This window comes from Phyllopteryx taeniolatus, chromosome 2 (genome assembly GCF_024500385.1).
Source record: "Phyllopteryx taeniolatus isolate TA_2022b chromosome 2, UOR_Ptae_1.2, whole genome shotgun sequence".
NCBI classification, from domain to species: domain Eukaryota; kingdom Metazoa; phylum Chordata; class Actinopteri; order Syngnathiformes; family Syngnathidae; genus Phyllopteryx; species Phyllopteryx taeniolatus.
This window is the reverse complement of record NC_084503.1, coordinates 13,884,661-13,910,954: the sequence shown is the minus strand read 5'-3', so window position 1 is coordinate 13,910,954 and position 26,294 is coordinate 13,884,661. Positions and strand designations below refer to the sequence as shown.

General features: G+C 41.5%; 1 protein-coding gene across 4 annotated transcripts in view; it reads left to right on the top strand.

Moving 5' to 3' along the window:
• Positions 1–26,294, top strand: part of luzp2 (leucine zipper protein 2) — a 207,437-nt gene that overhangs the window by 54,308 nt on the left and 126,835 nt on the right. The gene's annotated exons all lie outside the window — the stretch shown is intronic.

Below are 26,294 nucleotides of genomic sequence, written 5' to 3'. Positions count from 1 at the left end.
AGGCTACAATACTTAGGCGAGGACTTCCAGGAACAGGCAGGCTTATATACACCGGTGGTGATGAGGGTGATTGAAGACAGGTGGTGAAAACAGAGAGGGGAGGTGGGAGAGAGAGGACGCAAAGCACCCTCCCGGCTCCAATAATGGAACTGCAGAGCAGTATATGACATTTATGCTTATATTATGCTGATATAAATCTAACTTTCTTTTCTCAACAAATATACATACGGCCATTATGCCACAGGTCTTTTTGACAGCTTGCGTTAATTTACATGGATGCAACACATATTCCAGGGCAGATACTTGACTGTAGTTTACGACAGGCTCGGCACTATTGATTATGCTCCCCACATGCACAGTCCATTTGATTAATGTAACCTTGCACCGAATGCAGGGATATTAGCTAAATCTTTTTAGTATGGACATGTTAATACTTTAATCATATTTGTGTGTACATGCAGTTCTACAGGGTGCACATACTGTAAATTTTTCATACAAATTACTTTGTACATTTTTAAAGTGAATTTGCAAGCAAAATGGCTTGCAGAGCAAACTGGAAGGTTATGTGCATGAAAAAATGATTAGTGACTTTGAATGTTCGTGAAATGCAGAGGAGTTAATGTAAATCGATGTATTAATCATTCATTCATTTTCCGTACCACTTATCTTCACTTCTTAAGAGTCTAGAGAACATGCAAACTCCACACTGGTGAGGCCAGATTTGAACCTGTGTCCTCAGAAGTGTGAGGCAGAGACGTTCTAACCAGTCGTACACCGTGCATCCACGTGTTAATCAATTATTGAAATTATTCTGAAGCAAAACATTTTCACTGTTGACACAAAAACTGGCTCCTATCTTTGGATCTACCTTTTTTACTTACAACGTTGTACTTTACTACTTTTCAACCTAGACTAACATCCCTTTATTCGATTCCTTTATTGGTACAGCAGGAGCTGTAAAGGTCAGATTATGACTTGACTCACACAGACTGACCTTCAACTGTGGCATGATTATTACTAATATTTTTTTGGGAGTGTTTTCAAGAATTAAGAACAAGACTTTCCATTAGACTACCACATCTGAGGTGTCAGAAAAGTTGCAAGACTCATTACACAAAAGATATACAGCGTATTTCAAACTCAAATTTATCCCTTCAAAGTAACCCACCTGGAGCCTCATTTATCAAGTGTGCGCACTAGAGGTGGAACTAAGTCATTGCTTTGCAAGCCCCATGTCGAGACAGGCGAGTCCCGAGTCCTACACTGAGTTTCGAATCATTTCAAGTCATTTTACAAACAAAATTATATATATATATATATATATATATATAGGCGGCACAGTGGATAACTGGTTAGAGCGTCTGCCTCACAGTTCTGATGAGCGGGGTTCAATCCCCGGCTCCGCCTGTGTGGAGTTTGCATGTTCTCCCCGTGCCTACGTGGGTTTTCTCCGGGCACTCCGGTTTCCTCCCACATCCCAAAAACATGCATGGTAGGTTAATTGACAACTCTAAATTGCCCGTAGGTGTGAATGTGAGTGCGAATGGTTGTTTGTTTGTTTGTGCCCTGCGATTGGCTGGCAACCAGTTCAGGGTGTACCCCGCCTCCTGCCTGATGATAGCTGGGATAGGCTCCAGCACGCCCGCGACCCTAGTGAGGAGAAGCGGCTCAGAAAATGGATGGATGGATATTTATTTTTCAAAACAAATTTGATAAACAAGTGCATTCAACCTTTATAAGAGAATATGGGGGCTGATCAAAATCTTTACACCGTCAAAGCCAATCGTCAAGAGGGGCGGGCCGGGGGCTTAGTTTATTGCCCCTTCAAAAACGATTGATATTCAGTTATTCTATGAAAATGCGATTGAATGACTTACTTTTTCTCACTTTATTTCGAAAGTGACATTAAACAGACCTGTCACAAATAAGAATTTGCTTCCAATAGTGTTGCAATTAGTACTCAAGTATTCTACTGACAATTCTATCGGAATAATCAAGTATAAGAATGAAATATATTTTTGCTTGGTTTTAGAGCAATTATGAATACACAAGAGAAAATGATTCTCAATAATTAACCACCAACTGGTTGCCCCTTTTGGATAACAGTATTTTTCTCAAATTTACATTATGCGTACAATATATCAAGAAACAGCATTTTCTTGTCTACAAGCATTTCTAGTGAGGCAATTTCAAACACAAATTGAATAAATTTCACTTTAAACTTAGTATTTCTTGTATAAAAAAACATAAGGCCTTAATTTAAAAAAAGGAACAGGAAGTTTGTCATCTTGTTATAAAGGTACAATTTTATCCAACTATGGTATCTCAGTTGGAACACTATTAGCACAATTTGAAAATATTATGTCAAAAAAGGTGAAGAAAAGTACATACACAAGAAGAATGTCGAATAGATGCCAGCTGTGTGCTGATTGATTGGTAAATAGAGTGAATAAAAAAAATACATCTTCTGTATGGGGATCACTATCATATTTTCCTATAATATTCATTCTATGATGATATTTCTTTGGCATTTAGCTTTAGTGATAGCACCGCTTGTGCAATTTTTGTTTTGGGCTAGGAATTGTATTCCTAGCTCACTGAAGGGATTCTACAGTGTCAGGATATCCAAACATACACAGATCTCAGGATAGACTTATACATTATGTGAATTTTGGAAGAAATAATGCCTTTAAATGATGTTGTTTACACATCATGAATCATGTGTGTCACCTCTTATGATAAATTGGACATAGAAAGTACCTAAAGGCTCATGTCACAACTAGGGAAATAGCACGAGCCAAGCACAGAGCTGAGCAATATGTCATATTTATTTATTTTACAAAGAAGGTAGTTGTTTGAAGTGTACAACTTGAGTGCTTCATCAGTATGATACTACAGTTTTTACAGACAAAACTGTTTCTTCAAATACAGATAAACAAAATTAGTTTAACTGCACCACAAATGATAAGATTAAAAATAAACTAGGTCAAATACCTGACATCAATTCAGCTCTTAAACTTATCACTGATTTTCTGACAAGTGAGGTGAAGAATTGTCATTCTCAAGTTTATAAACAGTTTCAATAAAACTAAATATAATATACCACTTTAAATTTGTTTTACTTGGTTATTAAGCTTTAAGTGGACCTAATAAACTATATTACCACTCAGTGAAAAATAACACAGTTTTCAGCCTTGTTTTCTCATTTCCTTAATTCATTTCTCAATTCTTCCATACAGACATACAGTATTTTGTTTGTTTGAAGAAGAATGATAGACAGTAAATCAGCTATTCCATCCATCCATCCATTTCCTGAGCCGCTCCTCCTCACCAGGGTCGCGGGCGTGCTGGAGCCTATCCCAGCTGTCATCGGGCAGGAGGCGGGGTACACACTGAACCGGTCGCCAGCCAATCGCAGGGCACACAGAAACAAACAATCATTCACACTCACATTCATACCTACGGGCAATTTAGAATCTTCAATCAACCTCCCATGCATGTTTTTGGGATGTGGGAGAAAACCCACGCAGGCACGGGGAGAACATGCAAACTCCACACAGGCGGGGCCGGGATTTGAGCCCCGGTCCTCAGAACTGTGAGGCTGACGCTCTAACCAGTCATTCACCGTGCCGCTCAGCTATTCCCAAATGAGCAAAATGAGGAGGGATACACATTACACCAAGTGTGATCCAACCAATCTTTAAAAACAGTATGATTCTGCTTTACTCAATATTTTGAAACAAGACTAAAAATACCATATAGCTTGCTTCTTACTCTTTTATCAGTCAATACAATGCCGATGTGACAAGCATTTTGCAAAACTGTCTGGATATGCATCCACAAAATAAGAGGCCTCACAGCATGCATTTCCAATTACTAAATCATGCCTGTTTTTTTTGTTTGTTTTAGCATTCTTATTTTGTCAGCCATTTCACATTTGAACCTTTCAGAACAAAAACTGACAAATCCATGAGACTATGAATCTGCAACACTATTAATAATCTAATAACCATCTTCGAACCTAGGCCACAAACTGTACGGCAGCTATCTGAGAAATCCAATATCAAACCCCAGGTATGCTCCTTACTGCAGAAAGATGAGAGGGTGCCTTACATTTGAACAAAGTCAGAGCTATGGTGCACATGGGATTACACTTCATAATACTTGTCCTAATTTACTGACTTCCCCTCTCACCTGTATTTATCTTTATCTTTGCAGATAAAACTACATACCCTCCAGCCACTTCTCACCTTGACTTGTCTCTGTTTTAGGACTTGGCAACACTTTCTGTGAGGCAGTCCCTTACCTGATACGCTCAGGAGTTAGGAAAAATATGTTCTTTTGTGCTCTCCAATGAGCCGCATTTGCCTCTGTGATCAACATTGAGACTTTGTTTCAATTTGAATGTTGCTTGAGAATGTAGCTAATGAAATATGTTTACAGATTACAGGTGTAATTTTAACACATATCTCACCTCCTCTTGAGCGAAACCAGCTGTTTCCTGTCACAATAATTGTCAAAAGAACAATTGGGACAGAGGGCCTGATTTACTAAGATCCCAAATAGCGGGCAGTAAATTGCGTGTTACATGCGCTGTTGGCAACAGGTGTAAAAGTGGTGGGCAGTTAAAGGAGGTTTTTACACTTTAAGTAGCTCTAAAGGAAAATTTGGGCTTGCACCTCAAGCGCAAAATTAAGTTTCAAGTGATGGAATTGGAAGTGTAAATGTGGAACAAGCAAACATATATTATTGAGTTACAGAAAACACATCAATCGCTCCGCTAATTTTGGGGAAGCCAGCAGCCGCATAAAAGCCATGCTCTGTTTGATTTAACTCGCTGTGAGTGCATAGCCATTGTATGTAGAGGTATATACTGTACGTCCCCATCCTGAGGAACACTGTGTTTTAAGCTTGGCACAGCACACTCTGAAAACTGTTCTGGGAGAGGCTAGCACCAACTGTGACGTTGCGCTGAAATGACACAGATGACACAGAAATGCAGAGCTGAAAGTAGCTTCATCATTTTTATTTTTCACATAATGGTCCCTCAAGGGTAAATTCAACTCACAAGCTGATGTCATAGGCGATACGGCATGAGTCCTTCTTGTGACTGGCTCCAATTCCGCCCTTAGATCATTCAGAAGCTCCAAAATAGCATTGCTGAATAGACAATAAGTCACGACAATTTTGATGGCACTTCAAAAACGGTTACATGAGCGAAAGGTTTTCCCTGCACCCTTTCATTTTATATTTTACAACCGTTAGTTCCAAGCAATTTGATTGGACACAAGTCATTCTGTTAGTGATGATATACAGTACAACAGTACTGGAAACTTTTACCTTAAAAATCACTCCTCCTCACAGGTGTTCTAAACTGTTAATTTGGCTGACATCAACAGTCAGTGATTATCAAACTGTCATGGTTTGTAATCAAACGGTATTGGACTGGACCCAAAACAGACTGAGACGGAGGAAGCAGTTGGTAAGGGTTTTATTGTGGATAGCGCGAGGTCTAGAATTCCAAGGCGTGATGGTGGTCCGTAGGAGCAGGGAGCGTGCTGGAGGCATGATTGTGAGCAGGTGAGGGAGCTTGGCGGCGTGGTTGGGGCAGGGGGTGGAGCAGGAGACACGGGAAGGCACAGGAGGAGGAGGAGAACATAAGAGGATAAGTATGTATGCGGGGAACCAAGTAATTTTTTTTCACAAGCTAGAGTTGGATCAAAAACAGAAGGCCCGTGTACCACTAAGATGCATGAATACTCTGGCGCTGGAACACTGGAACAGCCAGGCTTAAAGGCAGCTAGTTATGAGTGCTGATTGAACCCCCCCCCCCCCATATTCATTCATTAATTCATCCATCCATCCATTTTCTGAGCCGCTTCTCCTCACTAGGGTCGTGGGCGTGCTGGAGCCTATCCCAGCTGTCATCGGGCAGGAGGCGGGGTACACCCTGAACTGGTTGCCAGCCAATCGCAGGGCACATACACACAAATAACCATTCGCACTCACAGTCACACCTACGGGCAATTTTAGAGTCTCCAATTAATGCATGTTTTTGGGATGTGGGAGGAAACCGGAGTGCCCGGAGAAAACCCACGCAGGCACGGGGAGAACATGCAAACTCTACACAGGCGGGGCCGGGGATTGAACCCGGGTCCTCAGAACTGTGAGGCTGACGCTCTAACCAGTCGTCCACCGTGCCGCCTTCATTCATTCAATTCAATTCAATTAATTCATTCATTCATGGGCATATTCAACCGACGGGAGAAAGGTGCTCTCGGAGGTGGGATTGAATGGGGCAATGCAGCGAAGAGCAGACTCCAGATTTTGATTTGCCTGCTCTGTCTGGCCGTTGGACTGTGGATGGTAGCCAGAAGACAGACTGGCTGCTGTGCCCACTGCCTTACAAAACTCTTGCCAGTCCTGGGAGGAGAACTGGGGACCTCGGTCCGAGACAATGTCTATGGGTATTCCGTGAAGTTTGAACATGTGGAGGACGAGAAGGTTAGCGGTCTAGCAGAAGGTAGCTTGGGAAGGGGCATGTAGTGGACACACTTAGAGAAACGATCTATGACGGTAAGAATGACGGTGTTACCGTCAAAGAGGGGGAGGCCGGTAAATAAGTCCAAAGCAATGTGGGACCAGGGGTGGCTCGGGATGGGTAAGGGGCGCAGCAGACCAGCTGGGGGATGATGCGAGGCTTTTCCCCGGGCACAGATGGAGCAGGCTAGGACGAACTCCCGGGTGTCTTTTGCCAGGCTGGACAACCAGAAGTGTTGTTTGAGGTATTGGAGGGTTCGGGTGATTCCAGGATGACAGGTGAGTTTTGAGTTATGTGCCCACTAAAGTACTTCAGAGCGGGCAGAATCGGGCAGGAAGAGCCGGTCTGGAGGTCTGGTCTTGGGGTTAGATTGGGTTCCTTGAGCCTTCTTAACCAACCGTTCGATCTCCCAGGTGGCAGTCCCAACAAAGCAGGAGGAGGGAAGGATGGGGTCCTGTTCAACAGGGCTGAAGGGGGGTGAATAGAGGCAAGAGAGGGCGTCACTGCCAGGCTTAAATGCAGGTAGTGATGAGTGCTGATTGAACCCAGGTGCGCAGGTGAGGAGGTGATCAGTGCTTGACACAGGGAAAAAAGAGGAACAAAGCGCCGCCCACGCTCTGCAAAGGAGATTCAGGGTACAGATCATGACACAAACATTACTGTAGGTTGTTAAAAACTCCCACAACACACAATCCACATTTGTTTTTACACGCAGTCAAGTTTGCTGCAGTTTTTTTTCCCACACGCAAATAGTTTAGTAAATCAGTAAATAGTAAATCACTAAAACAATACTATATTCTTATATCGATCTGAACACTATAGGGTTTAGATCAGGGGTGTCCAAACTTTTTGCAAAGAGGGCCAGATGAAAATGTATGGCGGTCGACCATTCGGCCTGACATTCCTCGAACCATTACCATTGTAAATTAACATGTAAATATGTAACTATATCACTTTGCTGTCTCCAGCTAGGTCGATATTGCAAATTAGAATCTGTTTTCAATTGCTTTACCAGGATAGTTAAAGGTTAAAATAATAATAAATTAAATACAAATGAACTAGCGGCACGGTGGACGACTGGTTAGAGCATCAGCCACACAGTTCTGAGGACCCGGGTTCAATCCCCGGCCCCGCCTGTGTGGAGTTTGCATGTTCTCCCCGTGCCTGCGTGGGTTTTCTCCGGGCACTACGGTTTCCTTCCACATCCCCAAAACATGCATTAATTGGAGACTCTAAATTGCCCGTAGGTGTGACTGTGAGTGCGAACGGTTGTTTGTTTGTATGTGCCCTGCGATTGGCTGGCAACCAGTTCGGGGTGTACCCCGCCTCCTGCCCGATGATAGCTGGGATGGGCTCCAGCATGCCCGTGATCCTAGTGAGGAGAAGCGGCTCAGAAAATGGATGGATGGATGGATGAACTATTTTATGAAAGTTGATTTTTTTAGAAACATGTATTTATTGATTTTGTTTTAACAACATCACATCCCAGTGCATTTTGACAAAGAATAGTATAGTGACTATACTATTCTGTCATCTGATTTGACTATAGTATAGTCAAATCAGATGACTTTGTGCATGCCTGGTTTAGGTCGATATAAGAATATGGTATTGTTTTAGTCATAAAAGTCACATTTTTTTCTGAAAATATTAATCTGGGCGGCACGGTGGACGACTGGTTAGCACATCTGCCTCACAGTTCTGAGGACAGGGGTTCAAATCATGGCCCCGCCTGTGTGGAGTTTGCATGTTCTCCCCGTGCCAGCGTGGGTTTTCTCCGGGCACTCTGGTTTCCTCCCACATCCCAAAAAAACATGCATGGTAGGTTGATTGGGGACTCTAAATTGCCCTTAGGTGTGAATGTGTGCGCGAATGGTTGTTTGTTTCTATGTGCCCTGCGATTGGCTGGCAACCAGTTCAGGGTGTACCCTGCCTCTCCCCCGAAGATTGCTGGGTTAGGCTCCAGCATGCCCGCCACCCTCGTGAGGATAAGCGGAACGGAAGATGAATGAATGAATGAATGAATATCAATCTGAGCTAAGTGTTCTATATACAGTATATACATGATAAGACAAATACCGTATGACATACTGTAGTTTTACAACATATCATTGCTTTGGGTTTTTGAGCTAACAACTTTCTTGTTCTGCTTTGCTCTCACTAAAAGATTTACCTAGTCAACTTGCAGAGCGCTAACGGCAGAAAGACTGGTTAACTCATTCACATTTGTTCATTTGCAAATTTATCAAGCTATGCTTAGATTTTGGGGCTATTTTGGGTTACTTTATGAATTAAGTTCTAACATTTTACACAAAAAAAATACTTTTAAGGAGTCTTTACTTTTGTCAATTAACAGGTGCAATAACATCTGAATAGACTATCAAGGTCTAAGAATCAAAACAGTTCAATAGATGTAATACTCCCCCCCCCCCCCCCCCCCCCCCCGTGTCTTACAGCTCAAGCTACATTTGGCTTGACGAGCTCAATATATACTACTTTTGTCAGTACAGACACAGTCGAGACCTCAGCACAGATCAGGAAGGAAAATTAAAAATAATCACAGCTTCATTAATGTTTTTATCATATATATTCCATTACCTGGCGGCACGGTGGCCGACTGGTTAGAGCGTCAGCCTCACAGTTCTGAGGTGCGGGGTTCAATCCCCGTCCCCGCCTGTGTGGAGTTTGCATGTTCTCCCCGTGCCTGCGTGGGTTTTCTCCGGGCACTCCGGTTTCCTCCCACATCCCAAAAACATGCATTAATTGGAGACTCTAAATTGCCCGTAGGCATGACTGTGAGTGCGAATGGTTGTTAGTTTCTATGTGCCCTGCGATTGGCTGGCAACCAGTTCAGGGTGTACCCCGCCACCTGCCCGATGACAGCTGGGATAGGCTCCAGCACGCCCGCGACCCTAGTGAGGAGAAGCGGCTCAGAAAATGGATGGATGGATATTCCATTACCACTAAAATACAGTACCAATAGACCGTTCTGAAATTGTAACTAATTAAGGAGTCATTACTTAGTATTGATATTAATTTCACAAGGAGCTTTGAGATGCAATGGGAGCACGATGCAAGGTAAAGCTTATTTATTGTTGTGTGGATCTCGATAAAGACATGGATTGAGCAATTTATCAGAATTAGAATCATCTTTATTTTGCCAAGTATGTCCAAAAAACACACAAGGAATTTGTCTTCGGTAGTTGGAGCCGTTCTAGTACGACAACAGACAGTCAATTGACAGAGAACACTTTTTGAGACATAAAGACATTTACAAAAAACAGTCACTGAGCAATAAAGGGTTGCTAATTATCTGGTAATGCCAGTACATTTTATTTTTTATTTTTTTTACTATTGTACAAAAAGATGCAGAGTCCTGTAGCACTTAGAGCAGTTCGAAATATGTACTTTTCACCATTTCAGTCACAGTAAATGGAAAATTTTTACCTGAGATAAGGATGGTTCCACTGTACTGTATTTTTATATCATTCTCAGTTAACCAGAAAGAATCTTGCTAAATAACAAACAGAGACACAAACAAACACAAATGCATCTACGGTCTTTCACTAATAGCCTTGGTGGTGCTCTGTGCATGACTGACTGTCATTTGTTTAGTTCTATAGCTTCTTAGGTGTACTCTTGGTTTAAGCCAACACTAATATAAATTTGTAGTCGAAATAACCACCTATTTTTAGGGTGTGCTTAAATTAAACTGGGTCAACCACATGGTTGGGCATGTGTATTATATATGACCTGGATCCAACCATCGGACCGACTCAAAGAGGCCCACTCACTTGGGTCACTTTATACTTGAGCAAGTAGCCAAAGTTAAGGAATGCATGGTTACAAATGAAGAGAGTATGCATGTGAAAGGTTTCATCAGTGTCTCTCTAGAATTATCTGGCACTGAGAACTCCAGATTACATGTTGTGTAGTAATGTGCTGGATTAACCACTGAAGTGTACCACTGTCTGATCAAGGTAGTTTATTTAGCTCCTTTGTAGTGGAGTGGAAACTACAACAGTGCTTGAACCTACAGTATTTTTGTGAGCATTGTGACTCAGATATTTCTTGTGGTGCCGTGTCATTTGTGAAGTGATTTGTAGACTGCATGTAAAGTACTGCAAATTTTATCAGCAAATGGAGACCTTTCACCCGATGGAGACTGTCCATCAGCATTTACAAGATCTAGTTCGGAATATATAAAAGCATGCTGCGTCTGAAACAATATGACTCTGTGTGCAGCCATTCATTATGAAACAACTTTGGAGTTGATGTTATGAGACCTGCAAATCCGAGTATTTTGTCAACAACTCACTGTATGGCTATACAGTTAGTACATGATGAATAGAAACGTATGATCTGTGAAAAAAATCAGTGTGCCCAGCGTTGCCCGTGAGTGTGCGACAACAAATAATTGACACACCATAAGTCTTGGTTGTTTTACCTTGGGCGCAGTAGGTTCTAGTACTTGTATATCAAATTAGTGGGACAAAAAGGTGCCAGAGATGGCTGATTGTTTCACAGATCGTTTTCATCATGTGCTACTGCCAAGTCATAAAGACTGCTTTAACCAATGTGACAAAAAGTAAATACAATTTTTAAAATGACATTGGCATCCGAATGAACCTGTCCTCAATCCCAACCCCATCATAGAAAGCGCTAACAATTTCAGGTAAGCTATTGAGAGTTCATCGTTCACACATATCACCAATGGCCTCATATAAAATGATCGTTCACACATGTCACCAATGGCCTCATATAAAATGAAAGACTATTTTTTTTCCATGGAAGCAATGCAGCTTTAATTTCTCAGAATGAATATAGTCTTATAGACTGGATATGGGTTTGGAAGGTTAACACCCTTTTGTTTTTCCCGTACACCACAGTGAGGATCTCAGCTGCGCAATTTCAGGATTAATCATGAATATTGTTTTGCTCCGTCTCCACTGAGGCTCTCTTCCAAAATGTGTGGGCTCGTAAGCTGACAGCAAAATGTTTGAAAGGGGTTTGCTAGGTTGAGCACAAAAGAGTAAAATTGTTTTAATTCCTCAAGTTGGAAAACATCTTGTCCTTTAGTTCATTGAGCAGGTTAGGTTTACATTGTGTAACGTGGTAACCAGATAAATCACACTTTATGCTCTTGTCTACTAGTGAAAGGAACTGTACATGTAAATTATTTCCATCTTTTTAATTAAAGATCATTTGAATTTAAAGCAGCAATATGTCCTAATGTGAGCTTAAATAAGTGTTTAATGAGGAGAAGAGCGAGAGTCATTGCCATGGCAACTGCAGATCATTTGGTTTGTAATATTGGACCAAACTCTGCCGCAATTTTTGTATAACATTTAACACACATCGCACATTGAATAATGCATTTTACCAATGTCTAATATCCCATAGTGTCTTTCACTTTATCATTGCTTTCCCAATGAATATATTCTTATAACTCTTAACTTGTTTATGCTTCTTGACCAATCACACCCACTTCTCCAAGTCTGTTTTGGTCTACGATGAGCAGCTTGAAGCTGTTGGCCTATGAGTCAATCTGTTGACTGTCTCTCTGCTGACTCTTGGCTTTCTATCTGTCAGACCTTTTACAGCTGCACTTTCCAATCCACAACTGACGGTGGATGAAACACCATTTTGCAGGTTCCTTTAAAAATCCTACCCATTGGTGGGTTCCTATCTTCTATCTGTGATCTTTTGTCAACGGCCCCTTTGCACCCATAAGGACAAATAAATGAATACATATATAACAATAAGTAATATAATAATTATTATAATAATAATAAAAATTATATACTGTATATATATATATATATAAAACCACTAATAGTCAGTCCTTGTGACTTTTAGCCTGTTTCATCAGGGGTCACCACACTCACTCACCTGATTTGTTTGGTACAGTTTTTATACCGGGTGCCCTTCCTGACAAAACCCACACATTCTTATTTAGGTGTGGGAGCAAACCTGTGCCATCTCAGCGAAATGCAGCAGCGTGTACCATTACACTATCACTGCTATTAGTGATGTTCAGTAATGTTGGAAAATAAGATTGGCAGGTATGTTTTGGCCTCAACGTCCTTAATTTTTCCGAGAGGGTCCAATTTGGTGATACAGACTGTATCAAGGTGACGTGAATTTAAGTGTGAACATGAAGATAAGTGTGAACAGTATCCATCTTGTAGTACATGGTAGTTTCAATATAAACAGACTGGATGATTTATAGGAGATGATTGCTTACTTTGAATTAAGCATAAAAGGTTATTTTAATTCATTCCTTACCACCACAATATTTGAAAGTACTGTATATGGGAAACCGAATCTAATATTTGACAAATAATTTCTTGAGTTCTTCTTCAATGATCTGGCTGGGCTATATTTTGTTTACTGCACACACACACATACATCTGAATTCTGTCTAAGACTACAAACTTGGACTGTGTCTCTTTTTAAGCCTGGAATGAACAAGTTAATTATTTTTCACCCCCAAAGCTCAATGTTTTGTGTTCACCACAGTTGCTCTCAGAATAATGAAGTGAAAAACAAATGGTTGACAGCAGAGGTTCCACTGATGACAGATTTGTTGATACCAGTAGGGGAGAAGCTACTGGAAATGACATTTTGTGTGTGTATAATTACTCAACAAATTGACAAGTCGAGCAACAACAAATCTGTTTGAAATCTGTTTGATTGTTTTGTTCTCTCATGAGGAGAATATGCCAATATGTGCCATTTTATTCTTTCATCATCATCGCGTTAAAGATAAGCAAGCCCATAATTCTCCATACCTATTTTTAAGCATTAATTTATCAGCACATTATGGTTAATTCGCATACAGCCCAACCAAAGATTCCCTCAATGTTTAATCAAAAATGTAGCCGTGAAGCAAAGATTACCAAAGATAACAATGGCTTATCTTTAATCTTAGAGGTCATTAATGAGCCCGGAAAGAAACAACAACTGAATCATCCAGACTTTGACACATATAGAAAGAGACGTCTGAGCCGAGAGGGAGGAGGGAAGTTTACGGTCTCAGCCAACTCTTCCCTCTCTACATTTGTGAAGAAATGGAAACACGATGAAGAGCTTCCAGCAAGCATGCCCACAAGTGACAAATGAGGCATTCTTGCTGCTGCAGTAGAGTGAGTTTTAGCCATTATCTGTCTCACTTCATCACAAGCTTAACATCTTGTGCTCTTCAATCTCCCAACAGAATTTATCCAAATGTTAATAGTCTTGGCTGGCTAGCAGTGGGGAAAGCGTATCAGATTTGTTGCTGGCTCAGCCAATATCTGAAGTGGAATGGTTTAGTCTCTGCTTTAGCTTTTAACAGGACATTCAGCTCCTTTGGGGAAAGTGACTCGAGCTGCACACATTGTGCCAAATATTAAACATGACATATTCAAATAGCACGCCTATATTATGCAAATCATATGCAGCGAAACAAGAAGGGTTACTTGTCAGCAATAGTCAGAGGGCTTAGAATTTACCTCTGAATTTACTTTATTTCAAAGGAATGTATTGGATGCTAGCTTTTGTAATACACTTAAACATGCGTTCATGTAGACTGCATGGGTAGTGTTATCCATCCATCCATTTTCTGAGCCGCTTCTCCTCACTAGGGTCGCGGGCATGCTGGAGCCTATCCCAGCTGTCATCGGGCAGGAGGCGGGGTACACCCTGAACTGGTTGCCAGCCAATCGCAGGGCACATAGAAACAAACAACCATTCGCACTCACAGTCACACCTACGGGCAATTTTAGAGTCTCCAATTAATGCATGTTTTTGGGATGTGGGAGGAAACCGGAGTGCCCGGAGAAAACCCACGCAGGCACGGGGAGAACATGCAAACTCCACACAGGCGGGGCCAGGGATTGAACCCGGGTCCTCAGAACTGTGAGGCTGACGCTCTAACCAGTCGGCCACCGTGCCGCCGGGTAGTGTTATATATATTTATATTGACTGTACATAGCCATGAACAAAGGAGTTAGATTTTTATTATTATTAATGTTGATTATCATATCAAATGGCGGGATGTATTATTATTATTATTATTATTATTATCCATCCATCCATCCATCCATCCATTTTCTGTACCGCTTATCCTCACCAGGGTCGCATGCGTGCTGGAGCCTATCCCAGCTGACTTCGGGTGAAAGGCAAACTGCACCTTGGACTGTTTGCCAGTAAGTTGCAGGGCACATATAAAGACAGACAACCATTCGTGCCATCACTGAGTGGGAACTGAACCTATGCTGTCTGTGCTGAAGACAGGCGAATATACCACAAAACCATCGGTTTAACATTGAGACGCACTAGAGTATCCTTCAGGGTTATTGTTTTAATGGTTCCAATAGAAAACAAAGTTATAAATATAAATAATAAATAAATAATATATAATTAATAGTGTATGAAATTATGTTGAGCAATACTTGAAAGATGTTTAATACGAGGGGCCGTAGGCGCAGAATGGCAGCCACGCTTCCATCAGACTGCCCAGGGGTAGCTGTGGGTACACAAGTAGCTTACCACCACTAGAGTGTGTGTATGTAAAGCGTCGTTGAGTCCCTTGAAAAGCGCTATAAGTCTTGTGCATTATTATTATTATTAATCAAATGCTCTATTCCTGCTAGATATTAATTTATAAGTACCTATTTAACAACATTAATTAAAGTGATTAATTAGACTTAGTTTTTGGTTAATAAATAGCATATTGGTAAAGCTACATCATTGCTGATTATGAATGTCTGGTTGCTATGCATTAAATACAGTAAATGTGAGTCCTTCAGCAATGGCTGACCAGTGATTTATTTTTAGCCTTGTTCAAATCGAAAATCAAAGATGAGACATCATTAAAGACTTGTCTGAGGATAAATTGTATCAAATGCGCAGCAAGCAGTCCTTCCTCCATTTGTGCGTTTTAAAAGGAAATGTGGGGGTCATCAAATATATGGCACATTTATTGCTTTTCTGTGTAGTGGTGAATTGTCTGCTTCTCAAAAGGAATATGACACTTTAATGACCGATTTGCAGTGTTCTCACCAGCGTGTGTGCTGTGCTCATTGTTTCTGATGTTGCCTGACAGACTGTTCCACTAATGATGGAGTTTGCATGTTCTTTCGGTGCTTATCTTGATTCTTCCCACAACTGAAGTTTGAAGTACAGCAGAGACACTATATTTTGCTCGGATGAGAATTTTAAGTATTTCTGTGTTGGTGTTAAGTGGGGTACACACATACACACGCACTGACAGGCCAAATTTTAAGGGGAAGTAAACATCCATCCATCCATCCAACCTTCCATCGATTTTCTGTACCGCTTCTTTTCACTAGGGTCGCGGGCATGCTGGAGCCTATCCCAGCTATCTTCGGGCGAGAGGCAGTGTACACCCTAACTGGTTGCCAGCCAATCGCAGGGCATAATAAACAAACAACCATTCACACTTACATTCACACCTACGGACAATTTAGAGTCTTCAATTAACCTACCATGGATGTTTTTGGGATGTGGGAGGAAACCGGAGTACCCAGAAAAAGCCCACACAGGCACGCGGATAACATGCAAATTCTACACAGGCAGGGTCGGGATTTGAACCCCAGTCCTCAGAACTGTGAGGCAGATGCGCTAACCTGTCCCTCACCGTGCCGCGGAAGTAAACATACATCCATCCATTTTCTTAGCCGCTTCTCCTCACTAGGGTCGCGGGGGTGCTGGAGCCTATCCCAGCTGTCATCGGGCAGGAGGCGGGGTACACCCTGAACTGGTTGCCAGCCAATCGCAGGGCACATACAAACAAACAACCATTCGCACTCACAGTCATGCCTACGGGCAATTTAGAGTCTCGAATTAATGCATGTTTTTTGGGATGTGGGAGGAAACCGGAGTGCCCGGAGAAAACCCACGCAAGCACGGGGAGAACATGCAAACTCCACACAGGCGGGGTTGGGGATTGAACCTGGGTCCTCAGAACTGTGAGGCTGACGCTCTAACCAGTCGGCCACTATTTTCTATTCTATTTTATTTTTTTGCAAGAATACAGTGTTTGTTCCACCACTAAACAAAACACTGTATTCTCGTTAATGTGTTTGTGGAATGAGAATTTAAAAAAATATTTCTTCAAGCTCCATCAATCTCAGGGGGCAGCCATGTTGGGAAATATTACCCTCTGCTGGCGACCGAAATTAACGTCACAACTACACTGGCGAGCGTCGCAAACGTCATGCAACCAAACCTGAAAAACAGGTTAACAGACTCCCTGTGTATGCTGATGACATGATGGTTTGAACCTGAACTTGCTCAAATGCTTTTCTACTTCTTTGGATTTTCTGGCAGTCTGTGGGCATCATAACGCCTCTCATAGGTTTGTCTTGTTACTACAACAGACGTGGTTTTGGGGATGAGGCTTGCAATTGTGTGTGGAGATCTCTTGGTGTGTGTGGTGTGCTGTGTTGGTCATCTCAAGTGCAGCACACTATAAGATCAGTAAGCACACTTTTTTCATGTCATGTATGGTTATTGTATATTTATTATTGTTTTGTATGTGTTTTACCATGCAAAGAAGCAGACAACACAGAATATGTTCAGGAGCACTGTTGCTAGTTGCAAAGAAAAAAAATGTTTTTACATTATGATTTGATTATATCTTACTTCCTGAAACTTATTGTAATTTTTAGTTTTTCATGCATGTGCAATTGTAAACATTACACCAGCCTCATGTAAACATTCATTTCCAGGTTAGTATCTTTATGTACACACAGAATGGTGAGCTGTAACTTGATTTAAGCCGTGAAAACATCAGCTGTTGCACCTGCTTATCACATGTCTCTGCTTGTTAGAAGGCCTACCTCACTGCTTCTAGTCACTTCTGAATTTGTATTCACAGTTCAAATACAAGTGCATTTCATTGAAAAGGTTGCTACCAATACATGAAGAGTTAGTTATGTGCATAGGATGTAGCTTCATATATACATTAAAACCTTTTCATCTCCAAAATCGTCACCCCCCCCCCCCCAAAAAAAAAAATTATGGAATAAGTATAGTTGCTAGCTTCCACAAAATGATCGGTTCAATAGATTTATTTTCTGTGACTCAGTAATATACTGTATTTGTTTGCCTCTTCCACTTAAACTTGCAGTTCCATCACTTAAACTTAATTTTGCTGTTGCGGTGCTCTTCCAAATTTTCCATGGTGAAAACCATCAGAGCTAGCTAAAGCTGTGTGCCGGCCAGTGGGATGATTTAAAAAATTATTATCAATCAATCAATAATTATTCATTCAATGAATTTATTTCTACAGTGATTCAGAGGGTTCCATGCCCACTGTTAAAAGATGTCTGCCATCCACCACACGTCCGTGGAGCTCGCGTGTCTGTCTGCCTACATGTGCCCTGGTCAAATTCACCAAAATTGCGTTAGACCACCTGCGCCAAAACTGAGACGTGGTATGAGCAGGCGTAAATTTAGACTTAGACTTTCTGACATGAAAATCTCACTCAGCTTGTTGCAGATTGGTCTGCCGAATTAGGAAGAGCCTTGCGCTTGCACAAAAATCAAGATGCAGCAGTTTTTACGCAGTTACACCATCTACAAAAATAGAGTCCTCAGTCAGTTAGCAAAAATTGTACCAAAACAAAAATCACAACTAAAAACAATGAAATAGACCCTGTCTCTGTTAAAAAAATCACTAAAATATAAAACCACACACAACCGTAACAATAATAAAATGGCTTATCAAGTGTCAACAAACAAAACTGCACTTCAAATTGAATTTAAATATTAAACATGAACATGATGATGACATGGCGCCACGGTGACCGACTGGTTAGCACATCTGCCTCACAGTTCTGATTGGAGTTTGCATGTTCTCCCCGTGCCTGCGTGGGTTTCCTCCGGGCACTCTGGTTTCCTCCCACATCCCAAAAACATGCATGGTAGGTTGATTGACGACTCTAAATTGCCCGTAGGTGTGAATATGTGCGCGGATGGTTGTTTGTTTATATATGCCCTGCGATTGGCTGGCGACCAGTTCAGGGTGTACCCCGCCTCTCGCCCGAAGATTGCTGGGATAGGCTCCAGCACGCCCGCGACCCTAGTGAGGATAAGTGGAACGGAAGATGAATGAATGAATGAATGATGATGACATTTAGCTGTATAATTACCGTTTTTACTCTTTAATTTCTCTGACCTTGCATTGGTCCTTACGAGGTTTACTTGCTATATGTGTGATTATGCTAGCAGACCCGCCTACCCCCACATAGACAAAGAGACGGAATGGCTGACAAGAGGAATCACTACTTTCATTCCACTTTGAAACAAAAGCGGCCACTTGCTAAAACCAATGCGCAGTATCTTTGGAGGCGATAGACGAGGAAAACAAAGGATGCGTGCTGTACATGGCAATATATCGAGCCCGGGAAATTTTAGGGTTGTGAGCCTTGTTCAATGTTATTTTTAGCACATGCCGTTTGAGTGACAGAAGTATCAAAAGTATCAATATTTTAAATTGAGAATCCATTTTAGAGCCTTAATCAGAGGTATTGATATTTCAGTATCGATTCACACATCACTAGTACCCAGCATGGGTTCAGCTCCCGCTCAGTGACGATGTGAATGTGTGTGTGACTGACTGGCGACCAACCCAGGGTGTAGTATTCAGGTATAATGCTGATGTTTCTTAAAGTCAAGAAAATATTTCCATAATACAGTAAATGTTTTACCATTATTTTCTCTACTATTCATCATACAACAGTACACTGAGATATTTCATTAAATGTTTCAAATACAGGAAGACAATGTTTAGAAATAGAAATTAGTTACAGGACTTTCCACTTATTATATTAAATTATTCTAACTATTATATAATTATTACATTCCACTTATACGGTGGATGTTAACTTGGCAACAGATTCAAGTAATTTAATTATGTGCTATTAATACTTTCTATTGTATTTGGTGTTAAAATCTGAAAGCAGTTGTTAACGGATTGTTAAGGGAACACAATTGTCTCAACCAAGAGAGGAACTGATTCATAGGCTAATCTAAAACTGAAAAACACATCAAAGAGCTACTCTGTTACCCTATTTCCCTATGAATAATGAATAGACACACTTTACTCAACAGTTCTAGTGGTAGAAATACTTTGTTGAACATTCACATGAGTTCAAATGGACCCAACAACTACTGTTTACTTCTGTTAAAAAGAGGTTTGCCAAAACGAAAAACAGCAAACGAGGTAGGGGCTAATATGCTTGGGCTAATGCAAAAATACCATCCCTTTTTTTCACAGAATTTTGTGGAGGACTTTGGATTTTGGTAAACAAAAATTTTTTGATTTTGAATATTACAGGTTATAGTTTACAGAGGATGTACAGTATATAGTGAAATATATCCCAGAAAATCATGACCATCTTTTTTCCATTGAGAAATACTGTATGTCTATAACATTATGTTTCACATCCAATTAAAAACAGATGATAACCATGTTTAACTGCTGACGTTTAAAATATTGCATCATCAGGATTTAGGAGCTACAAATTATTCTTCCTTTGAAATGATATAGATAGATAAGTGGGCTTGTTGTAGGAGACTTGACAAACAATGAAACAATTTTTAACAGTTCTACACTCAACGGTAAAAGGATTCCCCCAACACAAATAATTAAGCAGAACATTCTTTCGACAAGCAGTCTCACTAAACTTGCATGCGGCTTCATTCAAGTGAAAAATATACAGAGCTAGCGGTACAATATAATGAATGAGATGGATGCTTTTTCATTGCTGGTTTGTGTTTGAAGACACACTCGAGCCAAATGCAGCTACAGTAAATTAAAACGTAGTAACAGATGCTTTAGGGGCCAGGTTTGATGGTTTCACTGAAACAGATAAAATATTACAGTTAGGTTATGTCAAAACGAAGGCAGAAGGAAAATATGCTGCAAGCCTTTGGGGGGCCGTTTGTAAAGTGCCTCACGCTGAAAATAATACAGAGAATTTGTCAGCATCAAACTTCTTCTTTTCCTTTCGGCTTGTCCCCTTAGGGGTCGCCATAGCATGTCATCCTTTTCCATGTAAGCCTATCTCCTGCATCCTCCTCTCTAACACCAACTGCCTTCATGTCTTCCCTCACTACATCGATCAACCTTCTCTTTGGTATTCCTCTCGCTCTCTTGCCTGGCAGCTCCATCCTCATCACCCTTCTACCAATATACACACACCCTCTCCTCTGAACGTGTCCAAACCATCAAGGTCTGCTCTCTCTAACTTTGTCTCCAAAACATCGAACCTTGGCTGTCCCTCTGATGAGCTCATTTCTAATTTTATCCAACCTCGTCACTCCGAGAGTGAACCTCAACATCTACATTTCCGCCACCTCTGCTTCCTGTTGTCTCTTCAGCACCACTGTCTCTAATCCATGTATCATGGCTGGCCTCACCACTGTTTTATAAACTTTGCCCTTCATCCTTGCAGAGACTCTTCTGTCACATAAAAGACCTGACACATTTCTCCCCCCGTTCCAACTTGCTTGGACCCGTTTCTTCACTTCCTGACAACACTCACCATTGCTCTGGATGCTTTACCCCAAGTATTTAAAGTCCTCCACCGTTGCTATCTCTTCTGCCTGTAGCCTCACTCTCCCCCCTCAACCTGTCTCATTCATGCACATATATTTTGTTTTACTTCAGCTAATCTTCATTCCTCTCCTTTCCAGTGCATGCCTCCACCTTTCTAATTGTTCTATCCATTACCACTTCAAAAAGGAAGGGGCTCAAGGCTGATCCCTGATGCAGTCCCACCTCCACCTTAAACTCCTCTGTCCACTACTCTTTCCATAACTTCATCATGTGGCTCCTCAACTCTATTCCTCTATAGTTCCCACAGCTCTGCACATCACCCTTGTTCTTAAAAATTGGGACCAGCACACTTTTCCTCCATTCCTCAGACATCTTACAGTCGGTAACCTCCTTCAGATTACATCATCTGCACAAGATGTAATCCACCTGCGTGTTTCTACCTCCGCTCTTGTAGGTGACCTTGTGTTCCTGACTCTTCTGGAAAAAAGTGTTCACTACAGCCATTTCCATCCTTTTTGCAAAGTCTACCGTCATCTGTCTCTCCAAGTTCCTTTCCTGGATGCCGTACTTACCCATTACTTCTTCATCACCCCTATTTCCTTCACCAACATGTCCATTACAATCTGCACCAATTACGACTCTCTCTCTGTCTGGGATGCTCAGAACTACTTCGTCTAGCTCCTTCCAGAATTTATCTTTGACCTCGAGGTCACATCCTACCTGTGGCGCATAGCCGCTAATCACATTATACATAACACCCTCAATTTCAAGTTTCAGCCTCATCACTCCATCTGATACTCTTTTCACCTCCAAGACATTCTTAGCTAACTCTTCTTTTAAAATAACCCTGACTCAATTTCTCTTCCCATTTACACTATGGTAAAATTATTTAAACCCTGCCCCTAAACTTCTTGCCTTACTGCCTTTCTACCTGGTCTCCTGGACAGAAAATATATCAACCTTCCTCCCAATCATCATGTCAACCAACTCCTGAGATTTCCCTGTCATAGTCCCAACATTCAAAGTTCCCACCCCATATTCAATTCTAGGCTTTGTGGTTTAATCTTTCTGAATAAGAACCCGCTCTCCACCTCTCCTTCGTCTTCGACCCACAGTAGCTGAATTTCCACCGGCGCCCTGCAGGTTAACGGTGCCGGGGGCGGATCTTGTTAACCCGGGCCACGATCGATCCAGTATGGAATTATTGAGATGAACGCTCATATTTGTTTGTTTTAAGCCGGATGCCCTTCCTGATGCAACCCTCTGCATTTATCCAGGCTTGGGACCGGCCTACAGTTTGCACTGGCTTGTGCTTCCTATAGGGATGCATTCACATTTAGCATCAAACAATGTTAAAAAAAAAAACTGCCGTTACTTTTTTAGCCACCTTTTTGCACATTTACAACAATATTTGTCAACTTAAATATATATTAAATAGTTAAATCCAAATATTAACTGTTACATCTAAATGTTAAATACTCGTATACATCTTTAGTTTAAATATGAATCTTAAATCTAATCATCAATACATCGTTTTTCCATTGAAATTAATGGACAAACCAATCTGTTCCAACCTTCCTCGAAAAAGATCAACAACAACAAAAATGTTGCATGTTAATGAGGAAAAATAGCACTCCATATTATTTCACTTTATAAAAACACTTGAGACTGAACTTGAGACCTCACAACTCCTCTCAGCTCATCTGTATGGAACGAATATTAGTCATTATATGCTGAGGATAAAGATTACATGACTGTGAGTTCTGTTACATTGTTACGTGAGTTAAATAACCTTTTGTGTTCCTTCTGTTGCTTAAAGGGTTAAAAACACTTTAACATAGATGCTATTTAGCATACCATTAAGCTAGAAGACTGAAAGGCTAACCTGTATGTATGGTTGATTTAACTGCATAAGGTGTAATGATTTTTGTTTTATGTTGAGTTTGACATTTAATTTCAACTGGGAGTGCCAATAAACAGTTTAAAGCCTATTTTTTAAATACTTAATACTTCACTCATTGTATCTGCCAAATTTTCGCTTGGTGTGAAGTAAGTTGAGTCACTCATATCTCAATTAGTGCTTGCATGTCAAAGCAAAAAATTGGTCAAACAATCTCGAAAGAGTCACAAGTCACATCACTCGAATCTCAAGGCACCACAGTATAAATCATTAATCTAAACGTTTCAGGTGAAACAACATATTTAGCTAATATGTGAATCCAAACTGCCAATAACTGGAAGTACCAAAACAACAGCTTGAGGAGGTCTAAGAGTGCCAAATAAATAACAAATATCTCAGAATCAGAATCATCTTTATTTGCCAAGTATGTCCAAAAACACACAAGGAATTTGTCTCCGGTAGTTGGAACCGCTCTAATACGATAACAGACAGTCAATTGAAAGAGAACACTTTGGATACATAAAGACATTGACAAAAAAACAGTCACTGAGCAGTAAAGGTTTGCTAGTTATCTGGTAATGCCGGTAAATTATTTTTTTTTTTGACAATTGTGCAAAAAGATGCAGAGTCCTCTAGCACTTAGAGCAGTTCGAATGACTAATATTGTAATAGTCCGTTGCAATGACCATTGTGCAAAGGGCGCCGAGACTTCAAGGAGTGTATGCAGTTTAAAGTGACGAGTAGTGCGATAATCTGGGACAATGTTGGTTGTGCAAATGTTGCAGATACTCCTCAATCAGTGTGCAAATGGAGCAGATGCTCCTCTGGCATGAGTGGCCAGTATATGCAAATAGTGCAGCATGTTATGTAATGTATAATTGGCCCCACAGAAATGTGACAACGAACTCAAGTCAAAAAATTGCCAGCATCTTGTAATTGAATTGTAGGTTAGGTGTTTAAGAAGTTGATCGCAAGAGGGAAGAAGCTGTTGGAATGTCTGCTAGTTCTAGTTTGCAATGATCGGTAGCGCCTACCTGAGGGAAGGAGCTGGAAGAGCTGGTGACCGGGATGCGGAGAGTCCGAGAGGATTTTGCACGCTCTTGTCTTAGTTCTGGCAGCGTGCAAGTCCTCAATGGTGGGTAGGGGGGTACCGACAATCCTTTCAGCAGTTTTGATTGTCCGTTGCAGTCGGAGTTTGTCCTTTTTTGTAGCAGCACCAAACCAGGCTCTGATGGAAGAACACAGGACTGATTCGATGACCGCTGAGTAGAACTGTCTCAGCAGCTTCGGTGGCAGGCCGTGCTTTCTCAGAAGCCGCAGGAAGTACATCCTCTGCTGGGCCTTTTTGAGGACAGAGTTGATATTGGTCGCCCACTTCAGGTCCTGAGAGACTGTAATTCCCAGGAACTTGAAGGTCTCGACGGTTGACACAATGCAGCTGGACAACGTGAGGGGCAGCTGTGGTGAAGGATGCCTCCTGAAGTCCACGATCATCTCTACAGTCTTGAGTGTGTTCAACTCCAGGTTGTGTCGGCCGCACCACAGCTCCAGCCGCTCCGCTTCCTGTCGATATGCAGACTCATCACCGTCCTTAATGAGGCCGATGACAGTGGTGTCATCTGCAAACTTCAGGAGTTTGACAGTCGGGTGCACTGAGGTGCAGTCGTTCGTGTAGAGAGAGAAGAGCAGCGGAGAGATGACACAACCTTGGGGCGCCCCAGTGCTGATGCTGCGTGTGGATGAGGTGGCCTCCCCCAGCCTCACCTGCTGTGTTCTGCCCGTCAGAAAGCTGTAAATCCACTGGCAGATGGCAGGTGAGACGCTGAGCTGGAGAAGCTTGGATGAAAGGAGTTCAGGGATGATGGTGTTGAATGCTGAGCTGAAGTCCACGAACAGGATCCTCGCGTAGGTCCCTGCACTGTCGAGATGTTCTAGGATGAAGTGCAGTCCCATTTTGACTGCATCATCCGCAGACCTGTTCGCTTGGTAGGCAAACTGCAGGGGGTCCAGCAGGGGACCTGTGACACTCTTGAGGTGGTCCAGCACGAGACTTTCAAAGGACTTCATGACCACAGATGTCAAAGCGACAGGCCTGTAGTCATTTAGACCCGAGATTGCAGGTTTCTTGGGGATTGGAATGATGGTGGAGCGTTTGAAACAGGATGGTACTTCACACAGTTCCAGAGATCTTTTGAATATCTGTGTGAAGACCGGAGCAAGCTGGTCCGCGCAGACTTTGAGGCAGGATGGGGACACATGGTCTGGGCCTGCCGCTTTGTTAATCTTTTGTTGTTTGAAGATGCGTCTCACATCCTGTTCGTGGATGGTTAACGCAGAAGACAGAGGTGTGATTGTGGTCGGGGGTGCGGCCGGGTGGGGTGTGAAAGTGTCCTTTTCAAATCTGCAGTAGAAGGTATTCAAGTCATTGGCTAGTGTGCTATTGTTCTCAGCTTGGGGGGAATCGTTGCTTGTAATTAGTCAGCGATTGGAATGCATGCCAGACTGATTTAGTCGTTAGCGCTAAACTGTTTTTCCAACTTTGCTGCATAGTTCCTCTTTGCAATGTTAATTTCTTTAGTCAGCTGGTTTCTAGCTCGATTATACAGGGCCCTGTCCCCGCTCTGATATGTGTCCTCCTTAGCTTGGCGAAGCTGCTTAAGTTTAGCAGTGAACCACGGCTTGTTGTTGTTGAATGTGCGAAATGATTTTGCTGGTACACACACATCTTCACAGAAACTGTAACAGTATCCGTACAGTAAAAGTATAATGATACAAGGAGAAACTGTGACCAGTACCGCCTGACTGGATAAACACGCACAAATTAGGGTTAGCCTCAAGACGATAAACGAAGCTAACGCCGCCAGCCTCATACAGCAGCTCGTACTTTGCAGACTAAAGAATTTTAATCTGCCCTCCCTGAGCGTAAAAGGTATTTATTGACACCCCAGTTGGAGTTAACTGTAAAACTAAGCGCACAACAAAAATAATTACTCTAATTTTATATTTAAATACAAGACACACAACATTCGCCACATTGATGCCAACAGTTAGGGCTGCAGCAATCAAATATTTTAGTATTCGAGTATCCTACTCAAAATGTTATCAAATAATTTAGTATTCGGATAAATTATGTTTTTGCTTGATTAAAGGCACTTAAAAAGAACAACAATTTTAGTTTTTTTAAATAATCAACTGTTTTATTTTTTAAATTCACATTGAGCATCAAAATATTTTCTTCTCTAGAAATAGTTTTATTGAGGCAAGAAAACACGTAAATAAAT